The sequence below is a fragment of the Etheostoma cragini genome, chromosome 10 (assembly GCF_013103735.1).
Source record: "Etheostoma cragini isolate CJK2018 chromosome 10, CSU_Ecrag_1.0, whole genome shotgun sequence".
In the NCBI taxonomy this organism is placed as follows: domain Eukaryota; kingdom Metazoa; phylum Chordata; class Actinopteri; order Perciformes; family Percidae; genus Etheostoma; species Etheostoma cragini.
The window spans coordinates 4,791,998-4,808,638 of record NC_048416.1 but is presented as its reverse complement, the minus strand read 5'-3'; the positions used below and the strand labels follow the sequence as shown (position 1 = coordinate 4,808,638).

Genomic DNA, 16,641 nt, shown 5'->3' with positions numbered 1-16,641 from the left:
CGGGGTCACGTCTCTCTCTGTCTCTTCAAAGGTCTGGGCTAAGTGGCTCTCCATATTTGTACTTTTTAAAATCCAAAATGTGAATGTAATTTCAACAGCAGGACAACCTTACTACATAATAGTTGCCTTATCTAATGCCATCACTAGGCTGATTTAAGAATTGAAGTTAGGCCGCTATATTTAACAGTGAGTTCATTTCATGCAGGTGTGAGGATGGTGGATCATGGAAGACAGGCAAAAGCAACAGTTAGGTTTACAATTAGGTGGAAGTGTAGGGGGAGCCACTTGATACCAACATTCATTTCTTAATATTATTAATATGGAAAAACTAAAATGGAAATTATATTACATAATGTTTGTTATCAATGTGTCTCAGTGGAGAAGAACACAAGCAGGGAGTGAATGAGAGAGACATGAGGTCAGTGATGGCATCAGGTAGAGATGAGACCAGTGATGACATCAGTTAGGAGTTCATTGGACTGCACAAAACTAAATGTCCACTTCGAGCTACGAGTCCTCCTACCTTTGGTTTTATTTTGCACTTTAACGTTAGTGTTGCCTACAGATGATGTCTGATTACTTCTCATGCCAAATGTAAATAATTTAACAGGTTTTTTTATGCTATTAGGCTAATCTTGCCATTGCAAATCAAAAAGATGCATTTCTGTATCAAAACCTGGTGGGCATATACCCCTCTGACACTGGGTAGTTGCACCCCTGCCTGTATGCACAACACCATAAGCCCACACTGCGGCAGTAATAATCATCCGTGCGGGAACACGGTGGGCTGTATATAAATAGTTAAATGGATTATATGAAATCTTGATGCAAAAAGAATTGCATTGATGAGTTTTAGTAACCAAATTACTCAAGTTACACAAGGAATCAGGAATCATTTCAGCCCTACTTGGGAGTATGTCCATACGGTCTACATGTTTTTTGTAGATCTGGAAAAGGCGTATGGCGTTGGTCCCCAAGATACTGTGGGGATCAAAGCAGAGCTGTATCCCGATTCTTGGCTTGTTCCAGGTGGAAGTTGCCCTCCGCCGGGCTCATGCTTGTCAACAATCCTGTGAAATTCATGGATAGGACAATGAGGCATAGTCTTGGTGGGGTTGGCAGTTTTTATGGGAAATCGTAGCACAAATTAGGTGAATCTGGCATTTGCTTAATTTGCGCTGCCCGCTCCAAATTCGTGTCTATTCGCACACAGCGGGAAAAGAGAAAAAACGGCAGGAAAGATGGAAGAAATCATCCAAGCATGAATGGTAAAGGGAGGCAAACAGTCACAGTGGATTGAGGAGAAGAAATAGAGTGGGGAAAAAGATAGCGGCTTAGAGAAAGAGAGGTGAAAGGGGACACACGGATTGAAGGACAGTGATGCAAGCTGGATGGAAAATGCATTGAGCACAGCAGTACCTCTCTCCAGTCCTTCCAGTTCACAGACTAGCTGTAAAATAGGACAAGTGACTTGTCTGGACACAGTAGGGTAGAGATACAGAGGGTATGAAAAATAACCCAAACACTTCAGGAAACAAATTACTTAAACTTGAAAGAAACTTTACAAGCAGAGCTACAAACATTGGTCATACTGTAAAATATATATATAATATTCTACTAAAGGACATGCAACCTAATATGACCCACGTCTGCAACAGTGGTTTGTGAAGGGTTAGTTAGGGTGACAGATTAAAGGAAAACCTAAATTATTGAGTTAACCAACATAACTGCTTCCCCTGGGAGACAAGTGTTCAATAAATGATATAATTCTTCTTCTAAATTTAAGACCTATGAAGAGTATGTGGGAGATTTGGCATGAACTTTCCACCACCATCATCAAAACAACAAATGAGCGGATATCTTCTGAAGAATGCGGTTCAGTCCTCCTGTCATGGTTGTATGTTATGTTTCCTGTTTTATTTTGATAGTCTGTTTTCTGTCTAGTCTTGTCTGCTTTTACTTCCTGTCTCGTGTTTTCTGTTTGATTGTTCTGCCCTGCCCTGATGTGTTTCACCTGCTCTATCATCTGTCCCTTGTTTGCTCCTTACCTTGTATTTAGTGTTTGTGTTTCCCTTGTCTTGTGTTGGATCATTGTTGTTTTTTCTTTTTTGGAGTGCAGCGTCTTAGTCTGCCTGTTTCTTGTTCATCCCTGTGGTTCCTGTTCTTCTTCTATTTTTTTGGGATAACTTTTCTTGCTGTTTTTTGGACACATTTTTTCTGCATGAATTTTTTGTTAAATAAAGATTCAAGCTCATCACTTTGTCTGCCATCTCCTCTTTGCATTTGGGTTCAACATTTTCTACCGGTGCACCACCTCCAAAGTTCTGCACACTAGCTCTGATCCATCCACACGTTTTTATCCTAATTAAGTGATATTGAATGAAAAATCCCTTATGGAAACAGTAAAATTCAATGGAATTTTATGAATATCGCAAAGGAAATACGTTCGTTTTATTCGTTTTATCTTGATTGATGTACAGTTTATGCGATAAACGCTGATGGAAACAGTATTTGCTAACTAAATAATGAAATTAAATAACGATTTTGATTAGGTTTTAGGTCATTTTATGGTTGCAAACTGCCACAAAATGAAGAAAAATAAGTTTTTGTTTCCGCCCAGTATTTCCACTCTGTCTCAACAAAAACAGATGAAAGTGGATGGATGAGGACATAAGAGAATTTTTGTCTTTAATTGATCAGGAACTTGTGAAGGTAATTGCCGACAAATGTTAGGACAAGCCGTGAGACGTCCTCCGGAGTAAATGTAAGGCACTCAAACAGCGAGACATGCATCAAAAGAGAGTTGTCTCGCAGCTGTGCCGGAGGGACAATAAAAGGCAAGTTGCATCTGCATCATCATAGCAATATGTTGATAGCGTTGTTGTTCTCTTATTATAGCTTGATATGTTAGTATCAGCCGGCACATAAGCACTACAACTTGTGCAATATTGATCATTAGTTGGTAGACGGCGCAATCCATTTTGTCTAAAAAAAACGTTGTTTGCAAATGTTTGCTCGAATGTTGTGTGATTCAATGCAAAAATGAATGGAAACACCTTAAAATGTCTAAAATCAATTTGATTTACCAATTTGATGGCAAAACGGCATGTGACGTCTTTATGCACAGGTTTTAATTGGCTTCAAAGCCGATGGATGGAAACACACTTTCACCAGCTTTATTTGCATATTTTTTTTTTTACCAAACTTCTGATAATTTAATTGACAAGTGGATGAAAACTTATTTACTAGAAGAATTAGCATTTTTCCAAACCTGGTTTATGACAAGGGGCAGTGAAGCTATTCTGGATAGTGATGGCCAAGTGAAACTTCACGATCCATTTTCTTTATTTTCTGAGCCCACTAGATGGCGCTCTCAGTTAAACAAAGGGTTGAAATTTCACTGAATTGCCATTCTTTGAGTCGTTATTTTAAAACCATGACTGACGGTTAAAATAAGTATGTTGTTACTTAAATTACATACTCTCTGTTTGTTCCCCATTTGTGGAGTGTAAAAACTGAATGCTGCTTCCCCCTACTTAGTCCTGACACTGGGGACAGAAAGCAGACCTGTCCCAGATGACCTGAGAGGTCTGGGTGGTTCATAATGTAGAAGCAGATCAGAAATTTATTCTGGACCATAACAGTTTAGTGATTTATAAACCAGCAAAAGTATTTTGAAATCAATTCTTCATGAGCTCTGCATTTTAACTTTGCTTGCTGCACATAAAAGTCTTGATTCATCTCTACTGAAGGTAGATTGTTTAAATATTTCAAAAGTTATACATGTATCCACTAGCAAGTTACCCCCATCATAATAAAATTGTTTTTTAATTAAATGAAAGAAAAGCTTTGCATTCAAGCAGGTAATGTTAGAGAATTTTATGAGCTAAATAAAAGCGCTGTGTGTGTGTGTGTGTGTGTGTGTGTGTGTTTGTGTGTGTGCGCATCCATATCAAACTCTCAGCGAAAGAGTGTGAGACTCACTTCAATGCTGGAGTCAGATTAATGAAGTGTAAACCTTTAGAAGAGGATAAATGAACACACACTGTTTACAATTATCTATGTCAAGCCACATGGCGCACTGCTGCTGCAGAGTGCTTTGGCTTCAATAACCGACAATGGTCTTGAAAAGACGAATGGGCAGACATTTGCATGACATAATTTGTTGTGTTTACACTTCTGCTGATGTTTGCTACACATTTTTATTTTAGCTTTGTCCATTCCTTATTGGACAGAAATGGTGAAATCTCAGTGAAATGTATCATTCAGTATACATTAAGCTTTTAAAGGTCCAATGACATGGTGCTCTTTGGATGCTTTTATATAGCCCTTAGTGGTCCCCTAATACTGTCTCTGAAGTCTCTTTTATATAGACCTTAGTGGTCACCTAATACTGTATGTGAAGTCCCTTTTATATATAGACCTTAGTGGTCCCCTAATACTATATCTAAGTCTCTTTCCCAAAATTCAGCTTTGGGGCAGAATTACAGCCACTAAAGCCAGTCCCACAATGAGCTTTCCTTAATATGTGCCATTTGAGTCTGTAGCTTTTGAGGAGGAGATGGGTAGGAAAGGTGGAGGCTGGGGATGTGGCCTTGACCAACTGCCACTTTGCTTGTTTGAAAGCCATGATGTCTCTCTCTCATGGGTTGGCCAAATTCTCTGGGTGGGCGAAGCAGATAAAGGGGAGGTAACCTTGGTCCTCATGACCTCATAAGGGGCAAGCATCCAGATCGGCCCATCTAAGCAGGATACCCAGGGCTTGGTTTATACCTATCGGCATTTCTAGTCACTGGAGTGCCATAGGCAGGCTTGGGGAACTCAAAATAATGTTAGAAAACCTCATAAATTGAAACTTCATGTAATGGGATCTTTAAGGCATTTCCTGGGTGAAAGACTCGTGTTTACCCCTTAACTTCTTTCAGGACACAAACTCCTCTTGAAAGTGTTTCAGTAAGTGTTTTAGTAACCATCCTTCGACCCCTACCTCCTTCCTTTGCAGATTTTGCTGTCCTATACAGCAGAGTTTAGTGACACACTGAATTGTCATTCCCTGAGACTTTTTCTTAAAACCAAGAGTTCCAGCCATCTAGTTAAGTCAACAAATACAACTAATGGTTCATGAAGCTTCATTTGGACATCACTAGCTGCTATGCCATTATTTGATGCTCAAAAATCAGAAAAATAAAGCAGTTTGCCTCATAACATTTTTGTTTTGCATGAATGTCTGTCCAAAATGTTATCTCAATTCGCAATTGAATTGCAGAGTAAGGTCAGGCTACACAACACATACATTCCAGATTAGGAAAATACAAAAATTGTGTCTTTCTCAAGCGCTGGCTGTTTATTTCTGAGCGCTTGAGCTACCGTCTCCACGGCAACCCACTTAAGGTGAAATTAATCAACAGCGCCATCTACCAGCGTGAAGTAAAATACCTGGCAATGAATACCCTACATGTAATAAAACAATAAAAAATAGGAGGGGTTCACTTTTTTTTTAATTAACCTTCTATACCCTATACATTAGCAACTGGACAATATTACTGTGTAACTATCACACCCCCAGAGTACGCTGCCATTTGACAAGATGTCTTTGCATTGTGACTCTCTTGGTCTAAGCAATCATAAAGGAAACACTCATTGATTATTCATTGATGGATCTATTTACATTTGAAACAGTAGTTAATTCTTTTGATTGAGTATCATCTTTTGCAGGTCACAAAGAGTAATGTGCTGAATGTACCACGTGGTGTAAGGATTGTACTTCCAGTTTTGGGAATTATATAGTTTGTTTCAATAATTGTGCCAAATCGATTCAGAAAAACTGTAAATTAGCTGGATACGTGGTTAAACGTAATGTTGCTCTTACCAATGTATCGCTGTGTATATTTTGTCCATAGCAAATCCCTGCCAATTAGTCCCAAAACGTCCCAGTTAGATAGTCAATGCTATAAACATATTCTTTGTAAATCTTTACAATCATTTCCCGAAAAGAACCACGCAGGCCTGCCTTGTTGCACTGCTTACGGTCACAACGAAAATTCTAAAGGGTAGTTTAAGGAAATTATTAGAACAGACAGTCATGGAACAGAAAATGCCTGAACTGCAGGTTTTTGTAAATAAGCAATGATTTGGTATACATCCACGTTATACAATTATGAGAAATGGATGTAGAGAAAAGTCTCCATTTGAGCCCATTACACTACTTCTCTTGACCCTTATTTCATATAACTGCAGGCAAAATGAGTCAGGTTTGTTAAATTGGGAGTATTTGTTAGGAAGTGGCTCCCTTTCCAAGAGAGTCAGAGGCTCATCCCTCTCTAGCTCACTCTTTGGCCCATAATAATCTTTCCAATCCTTAGGGCAGAGCCAACCTTTAGGCTTCGAGATACACGGTGCATGCTGATGTTTGTGCACAAAACTGTGTTTGAGAACGTGTGTGTAAGGTTTGAGCATGCTTGTGTGGGGTTGTGCTGTTAGTGCACACACATTTATGTTTGTGTGTGAGTATGTGTGCATTCTTCTGCTTTAATACTTGGGAGAGTTTACTTGACAGAGAAATGGGAGAAAAACCTCCAAAGTGAGGATCTTTAGCTTTCCATCCTAGGATTTGGACTTTAATTTAGCTTTAAGGTTAGGATATGGATTAGAATGATGGTTTCCTATGAATTAAGTATAGGCCCATATAAGTGAGAATTAAAGGAAATCCAGCGGTTTACACTAAAAATCATCTCTGCCCCTGAAAGGCTAAACACAGTTACTTTGTATTTGGTTAAAATTTAAGTTTAGACCTTATTAAAATGTTTATTAAAAACACTATCCCGAAAAATATATAGTGTAAAAAGAGCTTTTGAAATTTTAATTAATAACAAAACAGAGCTTATAAACGAAACCTAAAACATTCTGTAGTGCAGAGATACAGCCAAGTAGACAGCTCAAACAATACAACAAAATAGCTCATCAGTGCTGTTCTGGAAGTAAAACTCCTATTTATATTCTTAATCAGGATTTTATTATGGGATTATTAGCCATAATGTCTTACCTGTCCAAGCTATGTGATTTTGAAACAATGCTCCTGTAGAAGCCGCAATACTGTATGAAATCAACCAGGTTTTAAGTAAAACATGTTTCCTTTAGAAGTACCAGAATCCAAGCATAACAGCAATGCATCTGATTGGTGGAGGCAATGTAAAATGGTTACCATGTAAAAGGCTCCTGCACTCACAGCAGATGGTGAGCTGCTACCACTGAATTCTTTGATGGTTTATGTATGCAGCTGTTGCAAGATTCTTGCAGCCACACAAAGGGCTGCAATTAGTGTTGCCAACTCTTTTCCAATGAGCGTAGCTAGCACTAGCTCCAAAAGTTAATAAAAGTAGCCAAATGACGTCTTTTACTTTAAGTTTATTTATAGGGTCACATTATAACAGAAGTTATTTTAGGACACTTTAGAGATATGTAGGTCTAGACCACTCTATAATTAACAGATATCCAACAATTAACCCAAGAGAAACTGAATTTTGTTCGGCATCGGCAAGGAAAAAAAACCTTTTAACAGGAAGGAAACTCAAACAGAAACTTGGTCAAGTTGCCATCCGCCTTGACCGGTTGCGGGTTGATTCCAACATTATGGAAAGGATCCTACAAAGAAAAGCAAATTATCTTTACTTTTTGCTTGTTCCGGTCTGTTTGTTATTATGTACAAACAAGTCTCAGTCACGGAGAAGTCTTGTAAAGAACTCTTGAGAGAGGTGACTTGAGTCATTCAAATTGTTCAGTCAGTTGTTCAGCCTTGACATGGGAAATCTTTTTCTATGCACTCTGTACATCAACACAACAAACTCTCCTACCTCTCCTTTCTCCAACTATCAGTCATTCTTCCACCGTCGTCTTGTAGCAATAAGTCACCTCTCATGAGATTTCAGAACAAAACTCAGTTAGACACAATAACCAACAGATTAGATTAATCAAAAATTTAAAGAACACGTATTTCTCTGTAGGTCCATTCCATAATATTGTCAGACACTTATAATATATATTTTTCTGTTGGTAACAAAAACAAGCAGTTTAAGTGGACCAACATTGTAGTGTGTAATTAGCTTTGAAGATTACATTGCAGCCCGTAAAGTGGCTGCCAGCTGCAGTACTCTCGCTCAATACTGCACCAATTCAAAAAAAAAAAAGGTTGTCTACATTAGTCACTTATGCAGAAAAACATGGGAAAATAGGTTTGAAGGTTAATTTGAATATGTTTAAAAATATCAATGTTGCCTTTTAAGCTAGCTGTAAATAACATGTTCAAACACATTCACTTGTATATCAATTAGTTATATAGATTTTTTTATGTATTTATTTTGTATTTATTTTTCTCAGGTGTTTTATACCTCTGTTTTTTGTATTTTAATCACAGTTGTTGGCTGTGTTGTTCTGGTTTTTATTGGCTGTTTTTTGTAGAAAGCACTTGTTAAGAAAAATGCTATAGAAATAAAGATATTATTATTATTGCATAAGTTTCATTATAAAAATTCACAGAATATGAACAGACACAGTAAAACCAAGATACATTTAGTCTCAACAAGACGCTCAAATAATTAAAATAAAGTAATTTTTGTAGTTGGTTGATAAATAATTTCTTCATTGTATTGTGTGATGATTATCCAAAGGCCAAATTTACATTATTTAGCTATTATGTAGGGTTTATGGCAACAATCTTTTAGGTAAAGTTTTTATGTAAATGATCGACCTAAAAAAGAAAACATTCCAGTTTGCCAAAAAACCTGTAGACAAATCTAGGAAATCATGTAATTTAAGTAAAATTAGATGAAGCACATTTATGAATAGGCAATGGACAGTGTCTCCATAGTTCATATATATGTGTGTGTGTGTGTGTGTGTGTGTGTAAAGATCAAACATCTTGACACACCCATTTGTTCCTAGTAAGCTCATGAGCAGAGCTATTTGGACACCAACCTCTAAGGCAGAAGCAATCTGACTAATCAGTCTCTCTTTTATTGATTTCCCATCCCAGAGCTCATATATCGACCCGTTGTGAAAGCTTTAATTTGGCCGATGGCACTCTCTGTTTGAGTCCTCCATTACAGAGAGTGAAATATAGTGCACAATATTGTCTCCGTCTCAAACTTAAGGGGTAATAACACTCACATTTAATGATTCTTATAATTACTTATATGGCTACGGACAGCCAAATCAATAACTGTAAACATAGACAATTCTTGCCCAAAGCAAGACTCATCAAAGGCAAGAATCAAATACCTCGTGTCATCAAAAGAAGCCCGGAGCTGCTGTTAAAACGGTGAACAGGAAGCTAATGTTGTGGAAAGCGTTGTAATACACAGTGTGATTTAACAGAGACATCAGCAAATATTCTGGCTTGTTACCCTCATCCACTCAGATGGGTTTTAATTCACGAAGAAAACATTTGAAAGTAATTATACTATTTGACATCAGCATCTGGACTCAAGACAAATCTGTAGTTTGGGGATGAGCTTTCTTTTGTCAGTGATCATTGCTGAAGAACCAATTGAGGCCTTGCAGTTGTGCTTTGGTACTTACTCTTGACATCACTGGTCTTGTAAGATCTTACAAAATCCTCCTCTGTTATATACACTGTGACAAATTAACACCAAGATGTTCCTATTTACATGTTGGGATTTGTATAGTCACAGGGTGTACAAATAACAAGGTCACATGAGATGCAGCCATATTCTAACAGAGTTCGACAGAGTTACCACGCAGGGTGATGAGAAGGGTATGTATGGACTTGTCTAACTCTTGGGGATACGGTGAAAAAGCTAAAGTTCTAATAAGTTGGCGTGTTCCATTGACAGTAATTTAGCTTTACTGCGAACCGTCACAGGAAGTGCTTTTATTTTGAAGTAGCCTACACAGAAGTTGTGTACTTGTGTAGCTGTCGTGTACTCTTGATAGCTTACTGAGATAAACGTTGGACTCTAGATACAAAACATGTCCGTCTGCTCACTTTGTTGTTTGTAAAACGGCAACATATTGAACAGTAAATCAGTCAGTCACAGCAAAAGACAAGCGTGGTTGGTCGTCATTCAAAGCCATTCTACTACGGATGGTAAAATGCAATGATATTACATGTAGCAAGCCAAAAAATGAATTTCCGACAATTTTCCATCTGTCAGCACACTGCCATCCACGCTGACGTGCCCTCACCTGTTGGGACCATAGACTGTGGAGACGGAGACGGAGACGGAGACGGTTCTCTGGTTCTGGCTTTCACCACGGGAACAGAGATGGGACAGCTTGCTTCAACATCATCATCGTCCTAACTCCAGAAAATAATATCCATCTGGCAAATGTATCAAATGTATGTCTCTGCTGTCATCTCAACCATTGAATACAGCAGGAGGAAAATTATACTCATGGCTGTTTTTTCCATTGAAGAAATGTTTTGGTGTGTTTCGCTAATTGTTGCGTTAAAACACATTGTAACTCGCGTTACTGATAGTGTTACAGGTGTAATATTACCAAAAGTTAACCAGCGGACGCCCCACAAGGTGCGACCTGCTCATCAGATAAATACTCACACACATTTACAAGGACACTTTGACATGAGACCATAGGGCCAGGGATTGAATCACCAACTTTCCAATTGACAGGCAACCACTATACCACTGAGCCACAGCCACCTTAACAATGCATTATATCATAAAATTAAATCTGTCAAGTGCTGAAACAATTTAAATAAGAGGTTTAATACAGTCTATCCACTGTTAAAACTGTCCCAGTGTACAGATATTTGTAATATTATATGAATATAATATATAATGAATCCATCATATACTCACAATTAAAAATAGTATTCATTAGTCATCTTATTGTGACTATTCATTTTATGTTTTCAAGTAATGATTATCTTTTTTCATACTGCATGACAAAAAAGAGGTAAAGCCGTCAAATTATATTGCAAGAAAATGATTTAATGGGTTTAAACCTCAAAAAAGTTTAAACATGAACTCAAACACTCTGAACAACAGAGAGAGAGAGAGGGGGCGGGGAGCTCGGTAGGCCTAGTTGGATTCACAGTGGTGGCAAGTGTTGAAATCCCTTCCATCTGTGCAGTCCTTGTGTGCCCAGGCTTTACAGGACCAGCACTGGAGCCATACCTCCCTTGGCCTGAGGAAGCTTTCCAAGCACACAATGCAGAATTCATTTTCATCATCAGATGAGTCCTGAATTTTCTGCTTCTTCCGTCTCCAGCCTCCAGTTTTTTTTCATGGAAACATCTGTAAGGACAGCGGTTCCCTTCTTTTCCTGCCCTTTGTTGTCTGCTTTCTTGGGCCAGCTTTCTGGTGTGGATGGATGGACACGGGTGAAAAAGTTGTGTCCATAGCAGAGGACAGTGGCTCAGGCGCAGGCTAAGACACCACACATTGTGTGACAGGGGATGATGCTCTAAGTGGCTTGGATGATGCCACCGTTGCCACATTGGGTGGTGGAGTTGAAGAGGCAGCTGGAACCTCCGGTATCACTGCTGGCAGAGGGCGATCTGTGACTAAGGATGATGTAAAGTCATTGTCACTGAAAATATTCCTACGAAAAGGCCAAATCTAGAGCATACAAACTCTGCCTGAATATTTGCACTCTTCACAATGCCTGGCAGATCGTAAATGGTCATTGTGGCTCCTGGATGAGCTTTCATCCAGCTGTCACAGCAGCTGTATACCAGCCTCATCACTGGCCCAATATACACTGCGACCCAAGAGCTGCATCTTATGGGAAAAGTGTGGGGGATGAGAGGAGGACAATTCCATGGCCCCTGTAAAAAATTAATCCCCTCCACAGAAAGGTGGGAGGTATGGTTGTTTAGAATTGGCATCACTTTTGACTCAGCTGAGCACTTGGTGTGAGTCTGGAAGAGCTTGAAGAAGACCAACAAATCATCCCCTTGCATCCACCCAGACCCATTTGCTGTACCGATACAGCCAGGAGGGCCATTGCTGGTTTAGGAAGAATGGATTTTTGACATTGATAGGATGGAATTCTCCAAGGCATTCACTGCACAGGCACATGTAATTAGTGTCCCCCATTTTGCAGAGATGACTGCACTTAGGCTTGACTCCCTTTTTGGCCCCTATTTTTCAGGATTTTGCCCTGTGGTGATTCCTGTATTGAAAAATATAATTTTATTTAGTGCTTTTATTCTCTAATGCTTTTATTTTTTAAGGCTGGGAGCCTCTGGATGGTGTTTCTGAGGGAGATATAGACCATTTCCACCACACCTGTTTCCACTTGATGTGCATCTGCACCATCACTGACCCTGCCCCCTCAGCCAGGGCTATCGACACCTAGCCACACCACTCAGCCCCAGCCAGGGTGCTTTATGCGTCGTGCATCTGCTAATCTTCCTCAGCCATGATCATCCTCATCAGACTCTGGGTCTTCTGAAAAAACTCAACCAAAAAGAAAAGCCATACACACTTTGAGTCTAAGCGTGGTCAAGGTAGGTCAGTGACTTCAATGAGTGATGGAGGAAGAGAGAGGGTGGCACAACAGAGAGGACAGGGACCAAAGACCACATGCACTCAGATTTATGCCAGCCAGTGTCCCCAGAAGAAAAGATGGTGGCATCCAAGCAGTATATTTAGTAAGAAGCACTATATGAAGGACAAGCCAACAAAGTGTACACAGGAAAGAGTGCATTCACCACAGACCTGGGTCTGAGTTACTCCTCAGTGATGGACCTTCCACCATTCCTTCTGCTCGATAGAGGTTACACACTGTTTGTAGACAACTTTTACACCAGCCCAACCCTCTTTCAGCATTTGCTCAGCAAAAACATTGGTTGCTGTGGGACGATTAGGAAGAATCAAATTGGTTTTCCACAGACTGAGCAGAACAGCTTACCCCCAAAAGGCTGTGAGGGGCGATTTATGGGGGCTGAGGGAAAACAAAGTTTTGTCTGTAAAGTGGATGGACACCCGTGAAGTGACTATGTGCTCTATAGTACAGGAAGCCTTCATTGGACAGACCATGAAAAGGAAAGTGTAAAGCGCTAGTGTGTGGCAGACTAAGGCTGTACATGTTCAGGACGCTGTAGCAGACTACAATCGGTACATGGGTGGTGTGGATTTGCCGGATGCGTTGATCGGCTATTACAGTGTTCACCACAAATCAATGAAAAGGTTTAAGACTTTTTTCATCATTTTGTGGACATTGCAGTGGTGAACAGTTTTCTTCTACACAAGGAGCTGCACAAGAGAGGTACATACCCTACCATGACAAAGCCACATAGCCAGAAAACTATTAGGGAGCAGCTTTCTGTAGACATGTTAAAGCCTGCTGAGGGCTCAGCAGCACCACCACCTGCATGCCTATGTACTGTGGGGGTGATGCTACACAGTTTAGGAGGTACTGCAGGAAAGCCAGGATACTGGGAAACCAAGCGTGAAGACACCTATCTACTATAGAAAGGACCAGGTCCCTCTGTGTCTCAACTTAAAAAATAACTGTTTCCAGCAGTGGCACAATAGAAATGTGTAGTGTAATTACTGTGCTTGTTACTGTCAATGTTTTGATTATGAATGACCTGTCAGCCTTCCAGCTCTCTAAAGCTCAAAAACATGCTGTGTTTGCTGGACTTACAGCTGCTAAGAGGATGATTGCAACCCGTTGGAAGCCACCTTGTGACTTATCTGTTTGTTCATGGATCCTTTCTTATTTGGATGTCATCTATATGGAACGCTCTACGGCTCATGTGGGTGGAGCCTCAGGGAAGACTTTTGAGACTTGGCACAGCATTGCTGAGTCCTAGAAGTAAATGCTGTAGCCTTTTCTTTTTTGTTTGTGTGATTGGTCCCTTGTCTTGTGAGTGTGTGTGTGTGTCTGTCTGTGTCTGTCTGTTTCTAGATGTGTTGTTTTGTCTCCCTCCCTCACGATTTCCTGTGGGTTTGTTGCCCTGGGACACGTTCCTATGTCCCAGTGTGTTGTAACTGTTCAGGAATGTTATGTTTCCATTTTTTTCCTGAATATAAAAAAAGAATTGGATCAAAAAGAAAAAATGTAGTATATTAAAGTAATTGTATATTAACTGTGTTCTTACTAGAACTTTTTTTATTGTAAATAATTGTGCTCAAGTAGGAGTCAAACTTAATTTCCCTTGTATGGTTTTACTTTAATGGAGAAAAACATTATATTGAGATTGAATAAACACCGACAGGGACATATAATGAAATGGCTCAGATGGTACCCAAATGTCGGCCTTAACATGCTTCAGCTAAAAGCTCTCTAACTTCATAAGCCTAAATCCTTTCACAGGTAGTATTTAGATGTTGTGCCATTGGTGTCTAGTTGTTTTGGGCTGCAACTGCCTTATTTCAGAGGGACAGTCCATCGAACAATTGCTAGTTTTGTTAGGCGGCATTTAAATCTTTAATTTATGCTGTGCTTCACCTTTATTTATTCTGACCTAGAAACATATACATTGATGCTTAAACGTCTGCATGAATCTCACAAGTGTTACTTATATTATGATACCAAGATCCTTAAAACCGACCTTGTATTTGGATTCAACATTTTCGCCTGAGCCAAAGGCCTGGGCTTTAAGAGGTTAACAGGAGCTCCTGTTCCATTGAGAAAATCCTTGTCAAACTCTGGGAAGTGTCTTTGATCCCTGGCTCCTCTTTTTGTGGAATCTGTGCATATGATCGCTGCATCTGCATATTATTTGGCCACTTCCCTGACTTACTTTCCCTGTCTGATTTCATCGGAAGCCCTTTCCAGCACAGGAAATGGGACTCCCCTGTCTGTCTTACATATTCTGATATTTGGCATGCTGTAAGAATCTACATGTTTCCACTGACTATCTTTATACAGAAAAGATAATCACCTTCCTAGCGTCTCTAAAAGTAGAATATGAGCCAGAGCGTTCATTTCTCAGGCTCCTCTCCTGTGGAACCAGGTTCCAGTTTGGATTCAGGATGCAGACACCATCTCCACATTTAAGAGTAGGCTTAAGACTTTCCTCTTTGATAAAGCTTCTTGTTAGGGCTGGCTCAGGAAAGTCCTGAACCACCCCTTAGTTACACCGCTACAGGCCTAGACTACTGGGGGACCTCCCATGATGCACTGAGCACCTCTCTCTTCCTCCTTTTCTCCATCTGTATGCAACCTCATTCCACAGATGCATGTTACTAACTCGACTTCTTCCCTTTCTCGGAGTCTTGTGCTCTCTCGCCCCCAGAGTCTTGCCCTCTCCTCTCTCCTCCTATTGCTTCCTGCAGGTGTTGCTGGCCCCGGATCTGTGGTTGGAGTTACCTGCTGCCTCCATGTTCCTTCTCGACACCCTCTGCTGGAATTCTACATGTCTCTCTCTCTGTCTTTCTCTCTCTCTCACAAGGCAGAAGACCGCCCACCCTGAGCCATGGTTCTTCTTGAGGTTTCTGCCTCTTAAAGGAAGTTTTTTCCTGCCTCTGTGGCCTAGTGCTTGCTCTTGGTGGTAACTGTTGGGTTTCTGTAAACAACATCACAGAGTACGGTCTAGACCTGCTCATTTATGAAAAGCGCAAAGAGATAACTGTTGTTTTGATTTAGCGCTATATATATACAATTGAATTAAATTGAATTGAAATGTGATTTGATGACATTTTACAATTAATTTGCAATAAGCACAGTGAACATTTAACTTTTAATTTACACATTTTAGCTTGATTAGTTTTCAAAATATAAATGAAACTTGGTTTGTGAGACTGTATAACCAGCCATCTATTCATCTCATGTGAGCTAGCTTCACTGCTAGTTTGAAACTTTTACGCCATTTCAACTTTTAGCTTCGAAAACAGTGATTCTAATAATACTTGTTTGAATTCATAGAAGTTTTATGTCATAACAGCATCTAAAAAGGTGCATCATGAAGAAAAGTAAAAAAAGATTACCTCAAAAACAACCTTTTGTAGATAAGGAAGTTTCAAATGTGGCTCCTTTTTGGGTTAATGGAGGGAAACTAACTGAGCATTAACACAATTAGTGTCACCACCATAGCTTGTTTCTGAATAGAGGAATTCAAGGTTTGAACAGCTGTCCCCTATTACAACTATCCCTGGTCCCAGTTATGACGGTGTTATGTCAGTCTTATGCACACTTGATCAAATAAACTAAAAACTGAGAGTCAAAGACAAGAACACGGGCACATTCTCACTCCCATCGTTTGTTATTGACGCTAAAAGTATCCTTTACCTTCATATTCAGACTGTTGAATGGTGTGACAGTCACTGAGACGTTGTATCGCTCTCGATAGTTGAGGGCCAAGTCCTTTTACGTCTTCCCCTCTGCAACTCCCGGTTCTGCTGTGCCCTCTTCTGCCGTACGGCAACACCAGTTACCGTCAGCGTAACTGATGTTTTGGTCTATTCTAAAATGAGTTACTTAAATACTTCCCTGATTGCAAAAACGTTAAATTCCCACTCCACATGCACTGATTTGCTAATTTAACATTTTAAAAAATATACAGAGAGACATACGCCCTTACTAAATAAAAGGGCCCTTGCCCGGATCAGGGAAACCGGAGGCAAGGTAAGAAGCTTTTATGATTTTACCTAAGAGACTATGGGCAGAACTCAATAGATTAGATAGTGTATATGTATATACATATATATA

General features: G+C 39.8%; 1 long non-coding RNA gene across 1 annotated transcript in view; it reads right to left on the bottom strand.

Annotated features, from left to right (window-relative positions):
* Positions 1 to 264: 264 nt before the first annotated feature.
* The window catches only part of LOC117951410, a 19,389-nt gene continuing 3,012 nt past the window's right edge, over positions 265 to 16,641 (bottom strand). Inside the window, exon 3 of the long non-coding RNA XR_004658175.1 lies at positions 265 to 500. This is a non-coding gene — a long non-coding RNA (uncharacterized LOC117951410). The remainder of the gene's footprint in view (positions 501 to 16,641) is intronic.